The sequence below is a fragment of the Pteropus medius genome, unplaced genomic scaffold, assembly GCF_902729225.1.
Source record: "Pteropus medius unplaced genomic scaffold, Ma_sr-lr_union100, whole genome shotgun sequence".
NCBI classification, from domain to species: Eukaryota; Metazoa; Chordata; class Mammalia; order Chiroptera; family Pteropodidae; genus Pteropus; species Pteropus medius.
The window spans coordinates 7,214,629-7,237,975 of NW_024351730.1; the positions used below are offsets into that span (position 1 = coordinate 7,214,629).

The window sequence follows — 23,347 nt, forward strand, 5'->3', positions numbered from 1 at the left end:
GCCTAAAATAACCACTACTTGCTCCCTTATAGAGAAAGTTTGCCAACCTCTCATCTACAAGCACTGAGCACAAATGGCAACTAATCAGAGACAAGCAGACGTGTCTGCACCAGAGACACACTTGCCAAAGACACAGACTTGCCAAAAGACTCAACCTGAATCCGAGCAAGTCTCTAGATCCAACTACCAATTAACAAGAAACATAAGATGAGTATGTTTAATCACCTCATAGTGATTAATGGTAACAGAAGTATTCATATCCACAGGACAAAAACCTAATTTACATAACAAATTTTCAAAACAAAAAGGGGAGGTAGTTAAGGGGGAAACCTTAAGAGAAAAATCAACCAAGTGCAATGGGGGGAGGGCTTATCTAGATCCTGCTTCAATCCCGTCAACTGCTTTAAAAATGTATGAGAGAATCAGACTTAGCACCAACTGAATATTTGATTATATTGGAATTGCTGGTTTTTTAAGGGTGATAATGGTATTATGGTTACTTTTTTTTTTTAAGAAGGCCTTATACTTTAAGAATACATACTGAAATACAAAGAAATTATATGTCTAAGATTTCCTTTAAAATAATACAGGAGTGAGAGAGCAGTTGGTGAGAGATAGACAATTTGGCCATGACTTAAAAATTATTCAATCTGAGTGATAAACACAAGGGAGTTCATTATACAAGTCTATTTACTTTTGTATTTGCTTTAAATTTTCCATAAAAAAATTAAAATAAGACAAAAGACTTCTTCTTCGGACACAAGAAAAAAATCCAAAGCAAAAGAATAGATCAGGAAGTATGCCAGATAGCCCTAAAAAGGCAACCTGACAGTGACAAGACATGTGGTCTTCAGAAGGAAGAGTAAAAAGCCAACTCTGAAAAGAACTAGTTTAGAGATCGAGTAAATGATTGCTGAGTAGATTCAAACTACTTTTCCAACTGCATCAAGCAGCTAGAACTAAACAAAAAGAATGTAGATGACAAATTTACAGGTTTGAGATTTGGTAAAACAGGTTCCTCGGGATTTTAAAATGGCAAGAGAATGTAAGATGCTGCTGCAAGAATGATCATGGGTTTGGGTCAACAGAGAGATAATGAGGCTAAGAAATAACTAACTTGATTAGAAAAACAAGAAAATGCCAAGAAACTGCAAGTCATAACTACGACAAAGAACAGAATCGAAAAGTGTGACATGATAGAGGGTTATGATCATGACAAGAAACTTTCCAAGACCTCAGAATAGGAGGTACTCCAGGTGGTGATGAGATCTAAGGCAAGAAGTGATGGCTGTGAGTAGCACACAGAATTTTGAGCTCCAGTCCTAGTCAACTAATGTCAACTAATGCTGGTTTACTAATTGGTTCTAGCTACCTGCCTAACTCATTTCAGAAGGTATCTATATGTTTTAAAAGGGTCCCATGATTAGAACCACTGGTTAAGATGTAATGATCCTGGAAAATTACTAAGGTGAAAATGATGGATGCAAGACAGGTCAAGGAAGCATGATTAGAGTCATTAATATGATATGAGAGACAGTAAACGTCTGAGTCAAATGAAAGATAATTCTAGAGGTCAAAAGAGAAGGATGAGAATGTGAAGAGAAAATGGTTCAAAAGAAAATGGTTAATGGAAAAACGTTCTGATAGTGAAGATCTTATTCTAACTCCACAATTCAGAGAAAATTGCCTAAAAATATCTCTACCAGATAAGTTAGGAAAGAAAAAGTATCCTTGAAAAAAACAAAAATCTATCAATTTGTTCGTTATAATCATAAAGTGTTAGGTGTGTGACAGCACCAAGAAACTATAAATCATTTAGTTAATTCAATCATCTCATAGGTGAGAAAACCAGTTCTACTAAGGTTAATTAACTTGTACTCAAAAACGCAATGCAATTAATGATTAGAAGTAAAGCTAAAACGTACACCATTCTTCACTCGACCTCCCTGCCTTGCATCTTCATCTAACACCATGGTTTCCATTTGGTAACTTACTTCCTCATAATGCCAAATAGAAGGCATTTGGTAAATATCTGTTGACTGACACTCAAAATGCGTGTAAATAGAAGGCATTTGGTAAATATTTGTTGACTGACACTCAAAATGAGCCTACTTCAATAATTTTATTTTACAGGTCTCTAATTTCAGCAATTTGTTATGCTCAATTTTACTCCTCTCTCCCCCTACCCCCAAAATGTGTTGAGCAAATCTCAAAGATGATCAAAAACATGTTGGCTAACTAGCATCTATGATTCAAAAAAATGTTAGAATATGAAAAGGCACACACTGCCATGCTATGAAAAGAGCTGGCATTACACACCTCTCTTACCATCTCCATAAATGTATACATAACTTACAACTGCTAGAAAATTAAAAGGATGTTCTTGACCCAATGTACTCAAATACCTAAATAGATAAAAAAAAAAAAGAGATAGTAACAGAAAAAACCACCTCAGCCTTACAATAAGGAATTATAGAGTATATAAAGTACACACACATAAAGTTTCTTCTTTATAATTACACATTCTACTGAACCCAGAATATGGAAAGAATGTTTTGAAGCCTCCAAAAACCTGTTACTGCTATTTTTAGATATGATTTCTTTTAAAGTAGCAAAAAGAAAAGGTACTACTCATATGTAAAAATAAAGGAAAGCATAAAAATGGGGACAGCAATCAAAAAATTGTTCTACAAATTTCTATTATTTTTTTAAAAGTACATATCCTTACCACTTAGAAAGGGTTGTTGAGGCACAGAGTTTGTAGAAAAGACACCAAGTTTGGAAAGGATCCATCTAGAAGCTTTTTCAATCTGGAGCTTGTACTTTATAGGCACGCAAATGGGCACACCGGTGCAAAGCAGTAGTGATTCACCATGTACGAAGCAGAATATGGAATGATAAAATCTGGAAGACCAAAAAAAAAAAGAGACAGAGAGAGAGAGAGAGAGGGAGAGAAAAGCAAGAAATACGGTTGGTTATTAGCAACAGCCATGTTTAAAACAAAAGTTGTAACATTTTAGCAGTTTTCATATATCATTATTGAAATTAGCTTTTATAACTGCGAATGTGGCCAAGAAGAACTTATTTATCAAAATAAAATCTCAACTATATAGGGAAAGAATCTATCTGGAGAGAAAACAAAAAGAGAATTAGTCTTTTAAAAAAGGTTCTAATTTGAATATGTTTTTCATCAACCATAACATCTTTCTCAAGTGTATTTTGAATTTCCTCACCATCTAAACATAATTATGTTTCTTGGTGACACAAGGGCCATCACATAAGAGTGGTTACATAGTACTTAAGGACATACACATTATGAGACTGACTGTAGAATTACCTAGAACTGATCCTAAGAAATAAGCACTTCCCACTGCCGGTGGCAGTGGCACTATCTATAAAATTAAGAATGAACTTCTTCTTTGACTCAACATTCCTCTTTCTAGGACATTCTTCTACAGATATATAGTAACTGCACACTCACAAAATTATTGTAGGATTATTTGTAAAAGTGAAACACTGAAAACAACCAAAGAGGATTGGTAAAAGAAGGAATATTGTACAGCTATAAAAATGAATAAGAAAGCACTTTGTGTTCTTCTATGAAAAGATCACCAGAAAATATTAAATAAGCAAGGTACAGAATAATATATAAGTAGCATGCTACACTCTATATTTTAAAAAGGGGGGTGGGTGGGAGAGGGAAGTAAGAATATTCTTAATTGTTAATCTTTGTAAAAAAGCACTACAAAGATACATAAGAAATTGGTAAAAATGGTTACCTATAAAGGGCAGTAAGGAAACATGAACAGGAGTTAAGACTTCTCAACGTATCATTTTAACTTCTGATACATGTAAATGTTCAAACAAAATTAAATTTAAGACAATTCTCTCAAATAAGCTTGACTTTTATTTTTCATTCCTTTTTCATAAAAACATGAGCTATTATTATACGATAACAAGGCTAGTGTCCTGGAAAAATCAAATGGTAAATTATTTTCTCGTCCATTAAAAACCATTTTCTTTCCTACCGGTAGCGATTCAACATACATGCAGTGCCTATTACATCTTCTATGTACTAGCACTATACACATCAGTGAACAAAACTGGAAAATCCCAGCTCTAGTGACCTTAAAACTCAACTGTTATCATTTGACTCACCGCTAGTGAAGGTACAATAAGGCATAAATATATATTGCTAGAAGAAATTTATATTTGACAACCATCCTGAAAAGCAATTTGTCAATATGTAACAAGAACCTTTAAAATATTCATAGCTATTTACCCGGTAATTATACTCAAAATGCAGACAGAATTTTATATTCAAATGTTTTCTACAACATTATTTATAAAGAAAAACTGTAAGAAATCTAAATGTCCAAAACTAGAAAACAGTTAACCATGTTATGATTTACTCAACGGCTGGAATACTATACTACAATTAACCTAGATGTAATTTCTAGTTAAACATGGTGTATTAACCACAAATCCCTCCCCAGACTCCTCTGAACTAACTGTGAATCTGAAATAAATAAATAAATAAGAAGAACACAAAAGCAAAGAGAACAGAAAAAAAGAGCAAGACTCAAAATCACATATAATTTCAGTCATTTTTTTAAATTACATTAAAACATAGAGAAAAAAGCAACAATATTATTTCTAAATTTTTGACTTAAATTGATTCTTTTTCTTTTATGCTTTTCTATATTTTCTCAATACAGAAAAATCTCCAAAGGGCACTTATTACTGTTATAGTCAGAAAAATAAAATCACTTTACAAACATATATACACACACACACGCATGGTCAGATAGCTAAAATCAAAAAGTCAGATAATAAGTGCTGACGAGTGTTTGACTGGAATCTTCACACACTGCTGTTGAAAATATAAAACGGTACAGCCACTTTGGACAATAGTCTGGCAGTTCTTCAAAAGTTAAACATGACCCAGTAATTCCACTCTCAAGTACATACCAACAGAAATAAAAAAATGCATCCATGCAAAAATATGTATACAAATGCTCAAAGTAGCACTCTTTGTAACAGCCAAAAGCAGCAACAACACAAATGTCATCAACTGATAAATGGATAAAGTATGGTATATCCATCCAATGGAATATTATTCTTCCATAAAAAGCAGTGAAGTACTGATAAAAGCTACAACATAGATGAATTTGAACATTATGCTAAGTGAAATAAGCCAATAACAAAAGGCCATATATACAGGATTCCATTTGCATGAAATGTCTAGCACAGACAAATCTATAGAGAGAAAACCAATTAGTGGTTGACCAGTGCCAGGGGAGAGGAGATAGGGAATGAGTGCTAATGGGTACAGGGTTTCTTTGGAGAATGATGAAAATGTTCTAAAATTGACTATGGTGATAGTTGCACAATTCTGTGAACTGTGAACTTCAAACTGTAGATTTAAATTGGCAATCTGCATGGTGTGTGAATTTAGCTCAATAAAGCTGCTACATTGAAAAACATATATAAATATAGTTTATAATTACTTCTTCAACACTAACCAATATATTACATATTATTCTTTATCACCTTGCAACACTACATATGGGGAAAGCATTAGATTCAAGATAAAACCAGACTCTTGCCAAATCTAAAACCATGGACAAGCCACAACTTCAATTTCCTTTGTGGGGAGGGGAAATCCTCTCTGGTATATATCTCATTTTTCTCAACAACTCAGTTGTACGCCTACCAAGAAGAAATTTATTTGTTCCAAAATCTGTTTATTCCAGTTACGGTTATAATAATTATGTAATTTAGTTACATATTACATCCAAGATGAGCACAAAAAGAAAACTGTCTTTGAAAATTAAACTGTCTGATTTGAAAAAAGTCAAATCGCCTCTGCTATATGTAAGATTGATGATATATAAACATTTATATATTTAAATATATATAAATATATAAATATTTATATATTTAAGGTGTATATCTTTCTTAGGATTCCTCATTTTAAACAAATGTTCTGTTTAATCAACCCAACTACTGGTTGATTATGCAACCAATATTGTATAAGAGAGACTACCCTATATAAGTTATTCGTATAAAAGACTAACGTTAAGTACACTACTTTTACTATTATCCTATCTCACACTGTAAAGAGTGATGGTTGACCCTACTGAATTCCATCTTAGAGAGGTTGAAACTTTTCTGCCCTTCAAGTTCCCAGGCCCACCACAGGCCCTTACTCTCTACAGATACCCTCGTCTCTTAAACTGAAAGAGGATGCCCAATGTAAACTCTTCGAATTCAGCTCAAGGCTGCTAAAGTCCCTCCTTCCTGGGCTCCTAAGCATTCTGAATCCTCCTTTTTCAAAGTTAAACCTACATCTAACCTGTATATTCAGATGACCATTAAGAAAAAAAAAATCTAACACTTGTGAACCACAGATTCCTCTTTACTTCCTCTTATCATGTTTGTCTTATCACACATCTACTTTCTCACCTATAAAGTTGTTCTCAATTACCAGTCATCTGCATTCTGACCCTAAGCACTGCAATACTAACACACTCTTCCTAGAAATGACTTCAAAAGAATTCTAAGTAATCATTCTAACTGCTCTCTGACCTCTCTCTCTCTGTCTGTCTGTCTCTCTGTCTCTCTCTCTGTCTCTGTCTCTCTCACTACTCGGATGAACCCCAGACATTGCTGCCAAATGCACCTTCCTAATGTACAACTCTGATCACAAAACTCCCTGTGTCTTGATAATTCACTGGTACTCCCAATGCCTACAGAATAAAGTCTAGAAACTCATTAGCCTCCAAGTCAAGGTCCTAATAAGAGAGAATAAACTGCTAGCCCACTTCCCTAACGTTTGCTAACTACAGTCAGGCTAAACTCTGCTCTGTACAAACACATCCCATTCACTCCTAGACCCAGATCTTTCTTCCATCTGGAATATCCTCTCTTTGTTTCTATGCACTGAAATTCCTCTAAAATCATTTTTAAAGTAGAAAACCATTTATCCAGAGCCTTGGATTTCTCAACTGTAACACCTTCAAGGGCTGTTAATAAAGATAATAAAATGTTAGAAGTATTATATATATTACTAAATATAAACTTAGAAAAATAGCCAGCAGATATCACTCGACAAATGTCATTACTGTTGCTCCTTCAACACAATGAGTGCTCAAAACATAGTTTTTAAATTGACATACAATGTCTTTTCCAGCCATACTATACTCTTTGCTCTAAGAGCAACAGTTTAAGGTGTGACACCTCTGTGAAGTTATGATGAAAACTTCTGATAATCAATAATTTGTAATTTATGGTACTCTCACACAGATTCATGATGTAAGAACAGGAACCCACTATTTCATGATTTGGTCAAGAACAACTCGATTTGTAATCATTTCATATGAATGCAGGTCAAGACATTATGCCGTACACCTTAACCTTATATTGCACTGTATGTCAATTACATCTCAATAAAATGGAAAGGAAAAAAAGAACACCTTGATTCACTAATATCTACCAAAAATGGGGAGGGAGGGCAAGCCTTCTCAAAATAGACTGACTAGTTTTATCATTTACTTTTTTAAAAAATTGTGGTAAAATACACATAACATATAATTTACCATCGTAACCCTTTTTGAGTATACAGTTCAGTGGCATTAAGTATGTTCATACTGTTATCACACAAACATCAGACTCTCCATCTGCAGAACACTTCACCTTGCAAAACTGAAACTGTACTTATTAAACAATAACTCCATTTCTGCCCCATCCCAAACCCATTGCAACAAGCATTCTATTTTGTTTCTGAGTTTGACTATTCTAGGTAACTCATATAAGTGGCTTTTGTCCTTCTGTGACTGGCTTATTTCACTACACATAATGTCCCTCAAGTTTCATTCATGTTATCATTTACTTTCTCTACAAGAACTTCAAAACCACACAAAGCACATGTTTTAAACATATTCTAGTTCAAACTCATGATTTAAACATACTCTATATTACATGACACTACTCTTAAGATTTGGATGACTCAATTTACAGAAAGAAATCCAGTGTGATACCAGGTATTCTGCTAGGTGCATTACACATACAATTAAGTCCGTACAACTCTAAGGAAGTAGGTTATTATTATTCCCAGTTAGTAAGTGAAGAAAAAAGGCGTTCAGAGGATCACTCAATATCAGGTAGGCCTGCCATGTCACTTTCCTTTTTCCAGTTTGTTTTCATCATAGAACTTATCACTATCTGGCAGACATACATATATGCATACATTTATTTATTTCCTTATACACAAATTATATGTAGACCAAAAAAAGTTGAGAATCACTACATTAGTGAAATGGTCATATTTATACAACAAAGTTGTATCTATGATACAACACAGCTTAGAATTTAAGCAGTCTCTGGCTTTTCTGAGATGCTTGTCCATACGTACATTTCTTAGATATTCAAAAATTGGAAGACTTTTATTACATATCTAGAAATTAAGAACTAAATACCTAACTTTAACTTAAACTAAGTTTTTTCATAATTTAAATCACAGCAAATATCTCTAACATGAGAATTTAAAATGTTACGAAGAGAAATCAGATTTTGAAGGGCTCTCACTAAATAAACCCTGACTTGTAACAGAAGTCTACATTTCTCATTAACTTATTGTTTGCACAAAATAATTTCTTTTGATTACAGTATAAAATGTTACTCACAAAAGAACTACTGTGTTCACAAAATAATTTTATCTTCACTGATGTAACAAGAAGTCAGTGGTTTCCTTTTTGTGGTAAACAATGGCCCTGGGAAACATTCCCGTTAAATGTCTTTTACATTTTTTTACACACAATTGGTTCAAATTCCTAATAATCACCATTTATCAGAAATATGAAAGATAAAAATCTTTCAAGATACACAATAAAACTAAGCAAGCCAAAAGGAGAAAAATAAAAGAAAATTACAAAGGCTCCCTGAAGGGGCGGGGTGGAGAAAACTTCCGACTCAACATCAACTACCTCCAAAATACTATTTAAAACTGAGACTATCAGTTTGAAGATGACAAAAATCCTCAAATCTTTTTTCTCCATTCCTAAGAGATCATGACCATCAGCATACAAACATAAAATGATCACCCACCTTAAAGATAAAAAAAGAGCCCTCCTGTGAGATTGTGATTTATAACAATATATATTTGGTCTTTGTCCCATTTCTGGCACAGAACTCCTAAAACCCTTGAAATTTCCTAAGTGATTTGAGCCAAAAGTATCTTTTGCGTTAATGAGGTGACTTTTGGACAGAACCTAAGGATGGGGCTGGCTGCCAGGAAAACCAACCTTGTGACTTAGAGGGTTGAAATTTTCAGTCACAACCCTATGATGAGGGGGTTGGAGCTGGAGGTTGAATCAAATGCCAATGACCAATGATATAATCAATCATGTCTATGTAATGAAGCCTCCATAAAAACCCAAAAGAACAGGTTTGAAGAGTTTCCGTGTTGGTGAATGCAGGAAGAGTGGTGTGCTCCGCACTCATTCCCCAGACTTGCCCTATGCATCCCTAACATCTGGCTATTCCTGAGTTATAGCCTTTCATAATAAACTGACACTCTAGGTGAGTAAAATGTTTCTTCCAGTTCTGTGAGCCACTCTAGCAAATTAATTTAACCTAAGGAGGGGGTTTGTTGGAACTTCCCATGTTTCGTCAGTAGGTCAGAAGCACAGGTAACAACTTGGGTTTGTGACTGTTCTTTGAACAGGGGTAGGGAGGTGGGGACAGTCTTATAGGACTCACCCCTTATGTAACCTGTGAGATCTGATGCTATCGCCAGGTAATGTCAGAATTGAGTCAAACTGTAGGACACCCAGCTGGTGTCTGCGAATTGCTTGGTGGTGTGGAGAAGAAAAGAGGGGGAAAAAAAAAAACGCCACACATGCCAGACTTGGTGACCAGAACTTCTATCTCCCTTGACTGCAAAACCAGTGTCAGTGACTGCCCCGTTTCTCTGCTCTCCTTTATAATAAAAGTCCTCTCAACACAGTTGTCTCTATTCAGTATGTTACTAACTTTCCTTCATCCCATTCTCTCTTCTATCCAAACTTCAAGGCTTTCTACCACCACCACTCTGCAAAACCTCTTGTTAATGTCACTACCGACCTACCTCTACACTGCACGAAATCCAAAGGTCAAAATCAGTCCTCATCCTCGTTGACACTACAGCAACATATCTCCTCCTCCTTTCTGAAAGACCTCCTTCACTTGGACCGCAAAGTGCCACGCTTCTGGTTTCCTTCCTCTTCCTCATGAGCTGCTCTTTCTCTGCCTCCTTCCCAACTCTAAATGTTCAGGAGCCCAGAGTCAGTCCTTGGCCCTCTCCTCTGCTGACCTTACCTCTAAGTGACCTACAGTCTCAAGGCCTAAAATCCAAATTTGGAATTTGTCAAGATATAGATGGTATCTCTAGCCCAGGCCACTCTCCTGAGCACTAATGTCACAAATTCAACTATCCAATGGGACATCTAATAGAATCTCAAACTCAAGTCTTAATAGATCCCCCTAAATCTTCACCTATCCCCAGCACTGCACCTCAGTAAATAATACCATCACTCTTCTAGTTGCTCAGGCTAAAAACTGGCAGTCACTTTTATTCCTTTCTTTACAACACACCCTCACATCTAGTCCATCGACAAGTTCTGTCAACCCTATTTTCAAAATACTAAATCTGACCAATTCTCTCCCATTCACTGCTACCACCCTAGTCAGGGCCATCATCATCTCTGGCCCAAACAATTAAAGTAGCGCTTAATCTACTCATTCCCCAATTCCCCAAAAAGCAACCAGATGATTGTTTTAGAATATAAACTTATTCATTACCCCCACGCTCAAAAATCCTCCAGTAGTTTCCCATCAAATGCAGAAAAATACCCATGGCCTCTCTAACCTTTCCTTTCCTTTATTCTGGCCACATCAACGTTCCTGTTATTCTTCAATACCCGAAGCTTATTTCCAAAATGGGGAAGGGGGGACCATGCACTTGTAATCCCTCTGCTTGGAAGATTCTTTGCCTTGAGCATTATTTGTTCCCCCCATTCAGATAATGACAAATGGTGTCTCCCCCAAAAGGCCCTCCCCACCACCCTATATGAAACAATCGCACTCTACAGCCAAACTTGATATTTCATCCTAGAGTTTATCATCCAATATTTGTTTAATTTTGCCTACCCAATTAAAAAGCAAGCTCCAGGAGGTCAGAGACTGTCTTGTTTACATTTATAATCCCCGGCACCATTTACTGACTCACAGGCACACAATAAACATTTGTTGGTTAAATAACTGATGCCGATAATAATAATATGCACTAAAAAAACAAAATATAGGTTTTTAAACATTTTATTCAACAAAATTAATATTAACTTCATAAATTTCCATTTCACAACTGTTAGAGGAGATTAGAATGTAGAATAACACAGGAAAAGAGGTGAACTTCTTGTCTTCAACAAATAAATCCAATATATTTATATACCCTTAAACCCACTTTGATATGTAACCTAATGTTTCCAGAAAACAACAGGTTTTAAACTGTTCCCTTTCTTCCTTGCTAATATCTGAATCAACCCACACCCAAACAATCAAACAATCGTAAAAGGAGGAACAATACTCAGATGACAACCTAAAAATACATATTTGACTAACTCCCTGTTCCAATATCTCCTGAGATGACACAAAAGGAAAAGCTCAAGCTTAATCGACACAAAAGGAAAAGCTCAAGCAACATTAGAAATTTGAAAGGGGTATCACCCCACACCTGAAATTGTTTCCACAAAGATATTTTAAGGTAATAACAATGGGAAAGGAGAAGCAACTTGCCCTTATATCAACCCTATCTGCTCTGAGAGCCTGCTTGCCAGTCCACTCCACTTAGCTGAACCCCAGAAGAAAATGGCCCCTGCTCAGTGCCCCTCCATCATCTTTCCCAGGCTATATACACTAACTACTATACACTAACTAAAATCTTCAACAGACTCGGACTACCCCTTGAGAGAAGGGGAAGAGAAAATGAAATATGCCAGGCTGCTATTTATCAACACTGAACAATGTGTAAACGAAAAACTCTACAGTATTAAGAAAACTGGCAGACACTGAGGACTGATCAAAATTTTCTGAATTCGAAGGATAATGATCTTGGCAAACTTATAAACAAAGGTGTGAAAGGCAAAACCATTTCCTTTTCTAAGATATTCACTCTTTTTGGGGGTTTGGGGGACCTGGAGTGGTAGTCAGGCTTACCAAAGGAGCCCAAAATCACCTAGTCAAAATAAATAAATAAATAAAGATATAAAGGATGTTAACAACATTACACAGTTTCCATTTCCTTTGGGGCATAATGGAAGATTATACCCTCCTTCTACCTCCTGAAGTTAGGCATGATCATGTGATTTGTTGTACCCAATAAAATGTGAGTAGAAGTGATATATATATATATATATACACACACACACACACATACATACATACACTTCCAATGAAAGTATTTAACAACTGGGGCTCAACTCTGTACCTCTCTCTCCCATTATCTCAGCAATCATGGAGGCAGGTGTTGATATGGAACTGCAATGCTAAGCTTGTACAGAGAAGGCAACTTGCCTCAAAGGCATGGACGTGAGAAATAAATATTTGTGTTTTAAGCACTGATAATTTGAGGATTGCTTTTATTGTAGCATAAACGAACCTAATTAGTATCTGAAAAGTCCATTAAAATTGATTAAAATTCAACAAATCCAGAAAATCTGATGAAATGAAAAGAGTTTCAGAAATAGAAAAACACATAAATATAATCTCATAATGAGAAATGGATTATAACCATAGAAATAGAAGAATTTAGTAGACTATGGCTTCACAAGCTAATTTCCTCTAGGGGAGAAGGAGTAGACCGAGAAGCACTTGTGAAGCTCACAGTCTGGAGGCACAGACAGGCTCACTAAAGGACTGAAACCTAATCACAGGACCAAGAATACTTCCTCTCCCCACCTGCTCTGCCCCACACCACACCATACCACAACACTGAAGACTTATTTACAGCAGTTCCTTTTGCTCAAAATCTGGCTATTTAGAAAAAAAATTACAGTGTATAGTAAAAGGCAAAAAAAAAAAAACAGTTTGAAGAGACAAAGAAAGCATCAGAATCAGACTGAAATGTGGCAGGAATGTTGGCATCATCAGAGATTTCAAATATATGCTAAGGGTGCCAATGGATAAGATAGACAATATGCAGGAAAAGATGGGAAATGTAAATAGAAAGATGGAAAGTCTAAGAAAGAACTAAAAGGAACACCAGAAATCAAAAACACTGTAATAGAAATGAAGAATGCCTTTGATGAGCTTATCACAGCTGAATATCTCAACAGAAACCTGAAAAGAAATAGAAGAGTGAAAAGCAAAGAGAAAAAAAGACAAAAAAAAAAAATAGAACAGAATATCCAAGAACTGTGGGACTATTACAAAAGCTGTAACATATACTTAGCGGAAGAACCACAAGAAAAGAAAAGAACGGAAGAAATACCTAAAGCAAAACTGAATGAGAATTTTCTCAAATTAATATCAGATTCCAAACCACAGGTCCAGGAAGCTCAGAGAACACCAAGCAGGATAAATGCCAAAACCAATAATAATAATAACAAAACTACAACCAGGCATATCATACTCAAACTACAGAAAATCAAAGATAAAGAAAAAAAATCCTGAAAGAAGCTAAAGAGAGAAAAAACACCTTATCTATAGAGGAACAAAGATAAGATTTATATCTAACTTCTCAGAAACTATGCAAGCAAGAGGAGAATGGAATGAAATATTTACAATGTTGAGAAATTATCCTTCGAAAGTGACGAAGTAACAATTTTCTCAAATCAAAACTAAGGGAATTTGTTGCCAATAGACCTGTTAATCCACACAAAGAAAGGAAGAGCACTGAAGAAGAAATAAGAGTAGGTAAAAACTTTCATTTCTTTTATTCTTAATTGGTCTGACAGATTAACAGTTCAAATAATAGAAAAAATGTACATATGCTTATGTGTGTGTGATATATATATATATATATGTTCATGTATCCTTATATATAAGTGAAATGAATGGCAGCAATGATATACAATGACAGGAAAAAGGAGAATTAGAATTATTTTATTATAAAGTAATCACATTACCCAAGAAATAGCATGGTATTATTTAAACGCGAACTTGGATTAATTGTAAATGTATATTGCAAACTCTAGGGCAATGACTAAGGAGAGAAAATAATTACATAAAATGCTCAAATTAAAAACATTTGATTAAAAGGCAGAAGAAATATATAAGACAAAAAAAGGAACAAAGAACAAAGGTAACAAATAGAAAACAGTAACGAATATGGTAGATATTAATGAATTTGAACATCAGTGGTCTAAAAAGACAAGGATCAAAAAGCAAGGCAGATCGTCTATAAGAAACTCACTTTAAATATAAAGACACATAGATTAAAAGTAACTGAATGGAGAAAAATATACCATGCTAACGCTAATCAAAAAATGGGGTAGCTATATTAATTTCACACAGAGCAGACTTAAAAGCAAGGAGTTATTAAGAATAAAGAGGAGCATTACATAATGATAAAAGAGTCAATTCTCCAAGACGTAACAATCCCCAATGTGTATATGCCTAACAACAGAGCATCAAAATACATGAGACAAAAACTGACAGAACTGCAAGGAGAAACAGATGAATCCACTGTTATAGTTGGAGACATCAACACCTCGCTATCAGAAATAGGCAGATTCAGCTGGCAGAAAATCAATAAGGACATAGTTGAACTCTACAACACCATTGATCAGCTGGATATAATTGACATCCCTAGAGTTCTTCATTCAACAAGAACAGAATAAACATTCGTCTCATGCTCACATGGAACATTCACCAAAACAGACCATATTCTGGGCCATAAAATACACCTTAACAAATTTTAAAAAATAGAAATCATACAATTTCTGCTCTCAGATCACAATGGAATTAAACTAGAATTCAATGACAGAAAGATAATTGGAAAATCACAAAATACTTGGAGATTTAACAACATGCTTCTAAATAACACATGGTCAAAGAATTCTCAAGAAAAATTTAAAAATATTTTAAACTGAATGAAAATGAAAACACTATTTAAAATTTGTGGGATGCAGCAAAAGCAGTGCTTAGTGGAAATTTGTAGCATTGAATGTACATATTAGAAAAGAAGAAAGATCTATAATCAATAATCTAAGTTTCCATTGTAGGAAACTAGAAAAAGAAGAACAAATTAAATCCAAAATAAGCAGAAGAAAAATAAGAAGCAGAACAGAAATCTATGAAATTGAAAACATGAGACCAATAGAGAAAAATCAATGAAACCAACAAAAAGTGAGAGGACACAAAATTACTAATATCAAAAATGAAAGAGGGGACATCACTACAGATCGCATGAACATTAAAAGAATAAACGAACATTATGAACAAATATATGTTCACAAATCTGATGGCCTAAATGAAATGAACTAATTCTTTGAAAGACACAATCTGTCAAAACTCACACAAAAAATACATAATCTGAATAGGCGCATATCTATTTTTTGATTGACTCAATAATTAATAACCTTCTAAAACTGAAAGCACAAGTGACAGATGGGTTCACTGGTGAATTCTACCTAATATATATGGAAGAAACTGTATCAATTCTCTACAATATAACTTTCAGAGAATAGAAGCAGAGAGAATACTTTCTATTTCCATGAGGCCGGCATTACCCTAATACCAAACCCAAACAAAGACATTATAAGAAAACTACACACACCAATATCATCCATCAACACAGATGTAAAAATCCTCAATAAAATACTAGCAAATTAAATCCAATAATGTATTTAAAAAATTATACAACATGACCAACTGGGATTTATCTCAGGCATGCAAGAATGGGTCAACATTTGAAAATCAATTAATGTAATCATCTCATTGACACTCTAAAAAATAAAAATTACATGATATATCAATAGATGCAGAAAAAGTATCTGACAAAATACAACACCCATTCATAATAAAAACTCCCAGTAAAATAGGCATAGAAGGCAATTTCCTCAACTTGATAAAGATTATGTACAGAAAAATTACAGTTAACATACTTAATAGTAAAAAAAAAAACACAAAACTAGAAGCTTTCCCACTAAGATCAAGAACAAGGCAAGGATGTCCACTTTCACGACTCATTTCAGCATCATTCTGCAAGTCCTAGTTAGTGCAATACGGAATGGAAGGGAGGGCAGGGGAGGGGAGGAAGGGCTGGGAAGAAGAAGGAGGAGGGAAGGGAAGGGAAGGGAAGGTATACAGATTGAGGAGGTAGAAATAAAACTATCTTTGCTTGCAAATTACAGAAATGTTTAAAAAATCCAAAGTGTACACGCGCACACACATTCTCTCTGTCTCTCTCTGTCTCTCTCTCTCTCTGTCTCTCTCTCTCCCCACTCCCTCTCTCTTCTCTCTCTCCTACAACGAAAAGGCAATTATAACATGGTTGAAGGATACAAGGTTAATAACATAAAAGTCAATCACTTTCCTACATACCAGCAATGAACGAGTGGCATTTGAAATTAAAAATACAATATCATTTACATATGCACCCCCCAAAAAATGAAATACTTAGGTATAAATCTAACAAAGTATGTAACAAGATCTATAGGAGGAAAATTACAGAACTTTGGTGAACAAAATCAAAGAACTAAATAAATAGATAGTCCATGTTCATGGAAAGACACAGTACTGTCAAGATGTTAGGTCTTCCCAATTTAATCTATAAATTCAATGTAATCCCAATCAAAATCTCAGTAAATTACTTTGTGGATATCAACAAACTGACTCTAAAGTTTATACAAAGAGGAAAAAAAGAAAACAGAATAGCCAACACAATATTGAAGGACAAGAACAAAGTTGGAAGACTGATACCACCCAACTTCAAGACTCACGTTAATCTATATTAATCAAAACAGTCTGGTATTGGGGAAAGAAGAAATAAATAGATATGTGGAACAGCATAGGGAGCCCAGAAACAGACCTACATAAATACAGTCAACTGATCTTTGACAAAAGAACAAATGGAACAAAGACAGTCTTTTCAGGAAGTGGGGCTGAAACAACTGGACACACACACACACACACACACACACACACTACGAATCTAGAAATAAACCTTGCACTCTTCACAAAAGTTAACAGAAAATAAATCACAGACCTGAAGGTAAAAATGCAAAACTATAAAACTCCCAGAAGATAACACAGAAAACCTAGATGACCTAGGCTATGGTGCTATCTTTTAAAATACAATAAGAAAGGCACAATCCATTAAAAAAAAATAACTGGGAAGCTGGACTTCATTAAAATGAAAATCTTCTCTGTGAAAGACAACATCAAGGGAACAAGATGACAATCCACAGACTGAGAGATAAAGGATTATCATCTAAAATATACAAAGAAATCTTAACTGAACAATAAGAAAACAGCAACCTAATTAAAAATAGGCTCAAGACCTTAACAAACACCTAATGAAAAAGATATACAGATCGCAAATAAGCATCACATAAATGCAAATCAAAACAAGATGCCACTACACATCTATTAGAATGGCCAAAATCCAGAACACTGAAAACACCAAATGCTGGTGAAGGTATGAAGCAATAGGAACTCTCATTTACTGTTGATGGGAATCCAGCATAGTAACGCCACTTTGGAAGACCGTTTGGCAGTTTCTTACAAAACTAAACACACTCTTACTATGTGACCCAGCTACTGTGCTCCTTGGTATATGCCCAAGGAAGCTGAACACATGTCCGCCAAATCTTCACAAAGGTATTTAAGGCAGCTTTATTCGTAATTATCAAAACTTAGAAGCAACCAAGATGTTTTTTCAATAGATGAATGAGAATACTGTGGTACGTCCAGATAGTGGAATATTATTCAGCGCTAAAAAGAAATGGGCTATCAAGCCGGGAAAAGACATAAAGGAATCTTAAATACATAATGCTAAGTGAGAGAAACAAATCTGAAAAAACTATATACTATATGATTCCAAATATCTGACATCCTAGAAAAGGGAAAACTATGGAGGCAGTAAAAAGACTAGTGGCTGCCAGAGGTTGAGGGAGGGGTACTGAACAGGTAGAACACAGAAAATTTTAGGAAAGTGAAAATACTCTGCATGATACCATAATAATGTACACACGTCATAATATACATTTACCCAAACCCACAGAACGTACACCAAAAGTGAACGCTGGGTGATTGTGATGTAACAATATGAGTTTATCCATTGTACAAATGCAGCACTCTGGTGGGGGATGTTGATAATGGGAGGCTATACCTAAGTGGAGCAGGGGATATACGGGAAATCTCTTTCCTCTCAATTTTGCTGTGAACTGAAAACTGCTCTTTAAAAAAAATAAGTATTTTTAAATCTAATAGAAATAAAAAGATTTTTTTTTAATTTTTTTAATTAGAAAAACTTGCTTTATCTGATCTGCCTCTAACTCCACATAGTTTCCACATATCTTACAAATCAGGTATTTAGTTTAGGCTGTCATTAAAACAAAAAGGCAAAATTGTTTGGAAATTAAAAAATGATGTGTGTATTGCTATATCAAAGACATTGCCACTATTTCAACTTATCATAAACCAGTCTGCCCATTAAAATTATCTTTTGAAATTAATTAAAGTTTAATTTGTTTTCTCGACTATTTTGTATTTTGTTCCTGGATGCAGCAAATAGTTTTACACAAAAACAAAAATGAGACTTACAGAAATCTTTGCAAAGACTGGTTTTACATGGTATGTGATATAAAGCAATTTACAATACAATAAAAAATTAAAGTATGTGTTTATAGCCATTTTTCCAGTGAGAGGTCCATAGTTTTCATCAGATTCTCAAAGGGGGCCATGACCCAGATAAGATTAAGAATGAAGAATTCTTAGGTATAAGTTAAACCTAAACATTCACCCACTATTAAGCACCGAGCCTTCTATTACCATTTACCATGAAACCTTCCCTGACCCACCCTGTGTCTGTGGCTCCTTTCCAGGGTCATAAAAAGAAAATAATTTATCATCCAAGTATTTAAGGAAGTACTAGGGAACATCATCAATGCTCATTATTAAAGAAGACAAATGGGGATCAAGTAAATTACGCCAATAATCATTTTTTTAAAAAGGATACATTCACATATGGTTGATGGGACCCTGGAAAATGAATGGATTAGTGGACATTTGGTCCTGGCCAAAACGTCCACAGAGATATCTGGTCCATGTCAACCCCATGTGCCATTCATGTGCCATTACTAGGTAGGCTACCAAGGAAAGAAACATTAGTATAGGCAATACAGCCGTAACACAATTACTGAACCAGTAAAACATAACAGTATTTTTTATGTATTAATTCTATAAACCAAAAGTATATATAAACATTATGGGCTATCTGAACCCAGGAATGTTTACTAAGCATGGACGTTTTTGACAGGACCAAATATCAAGGACCTTTTGACATGGATCAAATATGCTCACAGACGTTTTGGACAGAACCAAATTTCAAGGACTTTTGGGCGTAGAGCAAATGAATCTATGGATGCTTTAGACATAAGCAAAGGTAATGCAAGAAATAACTGGGCTACATGTAGTGCCATGACATTAAAATGTCCTTTACCACTAACCCAATAAAGCACATTTACCAAAAACAAAAAACAAAAAACCCAAAAGCAGGTAAAAACTTACATATGTAGAAAGATGCTTAACTGCGGTATATTTGTTAGGAGCCCAGACTTCAAAGTCAGCCTGCCAGGATTTATTTATGAGCTATGCAACATTAGTTAAATTTCTTAACATTTCTGTTCCCTTGCTTATATATATATGTATGTACGTATATAAAGGGTACAAAAAAAGGGACAGTAAAAGTATTTATTTCAAGAGGGTTTCATGAAGATTAAATAACATATGTTAAGTGCTCAGCACACAGTATGCCTTTGGTAAAGATGTGCTCATTTATTCAAAAATACTAAGTCTCAACTATTTGTCAGGCACTGACCTAGGCAGCTGGGATATATCAATGAACAGATGAAGAATCCTGCCCTCTTGTAGCTATCAGTGGAGACAATAAGCAATATATGTAAGAAGTAAAATTTGAAAGTGTTAGAGACACTATGGGGGAAAAAAGTAGAAAAGAATCTTGGAATAGCAAGTGCAGGGCGCAGTCGGGTTTCAATTTTTAAATCCTAGCCAGAATACAATTTGTTAAAACGGTCACATTTAAGCAAAGATTTGAAGAGTCAGCCGGGTGAATGTCAGGAGTAAGCATGTTCCAACCATGGGGAAGAGCCAACACAATGGCCCTAAGGGGAAAACATGCCTGGCACATCAGAGCAAGAATAAGGGCAATTAGAGCAGATGAACAAGGGAAAAGTAGTAGGCAAAAAGGATCAGAGAAGTTATAAGGGACCAACTCACATAGGGCCTGTAGACAAATGTACTTTAAGTGAACTGGGGAGCCACTGCAGGGTGTGCAGAAGACTAATACGCTTGTCATACATTTGAAAGGATCACTCTGGCCGCTGTGCTGAGTACAAGGGACCTCTCAGTAAGAAGCTATTTGTGACTGGAGTGTTAGCAAAACCCTTGTCTTTCAGCATGAGAAATTGCTCTTGGATTCAGTTAACCTTCTAGCTCTGTTCCCCAGGAAATCATATAGGCAGAATGTTAGCTGTGTTACTAGGCAACATGGTAAAAATATGGTAAAAATGACCCACTGGTAAACTGCTTGGGACTGAGAGGCACTACCAACACCGAGTGGTCGTAACATAGGTCTTCTCTCAGTGTTGTGACTCCAGTAATTGGGCATGTACCTTGCAGGGATCCTGGAAGCTATGCTCATAGGTTTTTATACAAGGCAATGGCTCTTGGGGAACATGGCACTCCTAAGCCAGATTAGCTACACACCAACTCATGGGAGCCTCATTACCCACACCTAAGCTTCACCTGGAAGGAGAGGAGAGGCACAGAGAATAGATCTGGCTCTTTTCTTTGTAGACAGCTACCAGTACCCCCACCAAAGAGAACATCTGACACTTGCCTGCTAGTAAGCTGTTACCTATCCCAGGTCCTCTCAAATGAATGTGATGTTAAATGTGGCCTGACAATCCATAGGTCTGTCTAGTTGAGCCCTAAGAAAATTACCTAGATAAGCACTGCTCTATTGCAGTAACTCAGGTAAGAAATGGCAGTGGCTTGGACCAGGATGGTAATGATAGAAATGGGAAAAAATAGTTAAGATTTTAAAGGAGAGCTTATAGGATCTTCTAATGAATAGAATGTGGGATATTAAAGAGTAAAGGTAAGGATAATGCCAAGATTCTGAGCCTTTCCAACTGGAAAGATGGAGTGAAAAATTGGGGAGAGGGAAGACTGGATATCAGGATTTCAATTTTAGACAAGTTAATTTTGAGTTGAAGGTCATTTATCATCTCACTTTCTCCTCAATAGCTCAAGATGGCTGCAGCAGCTCCAAGAGTCATGAGCTCACATGACAACATCCAAAAGAAGGGGTATACTTTCATAAACTGACGAAAACCAAAGTCTCAGGTGACTCCCTTTATGTGTCACTATGCCTAAACCAACCATTGTCATGGAGACTAAAACTAACACAATTGACTCTAGGCTGAACAACATTCCCAAACTGCCTCCTGTGTGCTGGTTGAAGAGAGCCCATGAAGCACGTGAGTACTAAATACCTGAACAAAAGCGGACTGCTGTTAACAAGGAAGGAGAGGAATGACTAACAGGTGCAGTGTCTGCCAAAGGTATTGTCAAGGGTATTGGATAAACCATCCACATCGATGTTAAAAATCACCCAGAATAAAAGAAGTGAGATCGGTAATAAAGTACGGATATAAAATAAGATAGGGAGCCAGGTGACAGATGAAAGAAAGCAAAGAACTCTTTGTTCCATGAAGAAAACACATCTAAACAAATCCTGTGAAATTTAACAACAACCAAAGATTATAAATGATTTGAGGAAAAAACAAGAAGAATCTTGACTAAAATCAGAAACTCTCAAATGTAGAAGACAGAGCAATATCTCAAAAATTTTTCCAGAGCAAAATGATTTTGACCTAAACTCTTCTATCCAAATCTTCAACCAAGTGAGAAGACAGAATAAAAACATTTTCAGACATGTAAGAACATATTACTTGAGGATCTCTAGCAAACAAGGATCAAAACCTAATAAAGTAGATGTGAGAACACAAGATACAGTGGAAATGATCCAAGAGTAAAATGAAAAAAGTCCCGGGATGGCAGCTGTGCAACAGGACTAGACAATAATTCGTCCTATTAAAACAGAAAATTAGTGAGCTCCATGAAAGGAAGAAAGGAATGGATTCTGTTCAAAAGAAAGACTAAGAAGCTGGCTTAACGACAGGAATGCCTATGACTCTTTTCGCAACAGAAAAAGATATGTAACTCCAGAATGCTGCTTATAGTCCGCCCACACTTTTCTTCCCTTATTCCTTACTAAAGGAACTTATTTTTTTTCTACTTTTTTAAAGTACGAGGTAAGAAGCACATGATTAGAGAAGGTAGCTCCTCCCCGAGACCATGGGATAAATCACCACAGGTCTAAACTAAGCCTAGAAATGCCATTCTCCTTTCCCAGCCATTGGCCTGAGCAACTGCGTCCATCCTATTGTGGACAAGCGATTCAGTTCAGGCCAATGAGACATACAGAAAAGTTATCTGGGGAAATTCTTGAAAGACTTTCCTGCAGGATGAAAAAAAAGAGATTCGAGTTGTTATAAGAGATCTAGCACTGGGTTGGGGGAGCATTGCTATAAAGGGCGTTATTGGGCAACTGGCAAACTTGAATATGAACTGTATATTAGATTCTAATATTATGGTAGGCATGTAGATGCACCACTCATATCCAAAAGGCTCACTACCAGGTGTGAGGAGTATGGACAAGCTGTTAGCTTCAACAGAGTTGGCTTCAGCTTTCAAGAGAGGGTCTCACTATTACCTACAGAGCTCCCATGCCACACCTGAGAAAAGGTACACGCAAAGCAATTTCTGTCTAACAAGTAATTCCTCTAATGCAGGAGTCCCCAGCCCCACATTACTGGTACTGGTCCGTGGCCTTTTAGGAACCGGGCGGCACAGCAGGAGGTGAGTGCCAGGCAAACGAGCGAAGCTTCATCTGTATCTGCAGCCGCTCCCCAGCGCTAGCATCACTGCCTCAGCTTCACCTCAGATCCTCAGGCATTAGATTCTCATAAGAGCACCAGTTCCTGGTGCCAAAAAG

General features: G+C 35.8%; 1 protein-coding gene across 13 annotated transcripts in view; it reads right to left on the reverse strand.

The window, feature by feature from the left end:
* Positions 1–23,347, reverse strand: part of FRYL (FRY like transcription coactivator) — a 271,172-nt gene that overhangs the window by 196,329 nt on the left and 51,496 nt on the right. For 12 of the 13 annotated variants that reach the window (XM_039845152.1, XM_039845167.1, XM_039845153.1 and 9 more), the window contains exon 2: positions 2,729–2,904. The exons of the other annotated variant lie outside the window; for it this stretch is intronic. The gene's annotated coding sequence lies outside the window, so the exon portion shown is untranslated. The remainder of the gene's footprint in view (positions 1–2,728; positions 2,905–23,347) is intronic. 13 annotated transcript variants of the gene reach the window in all.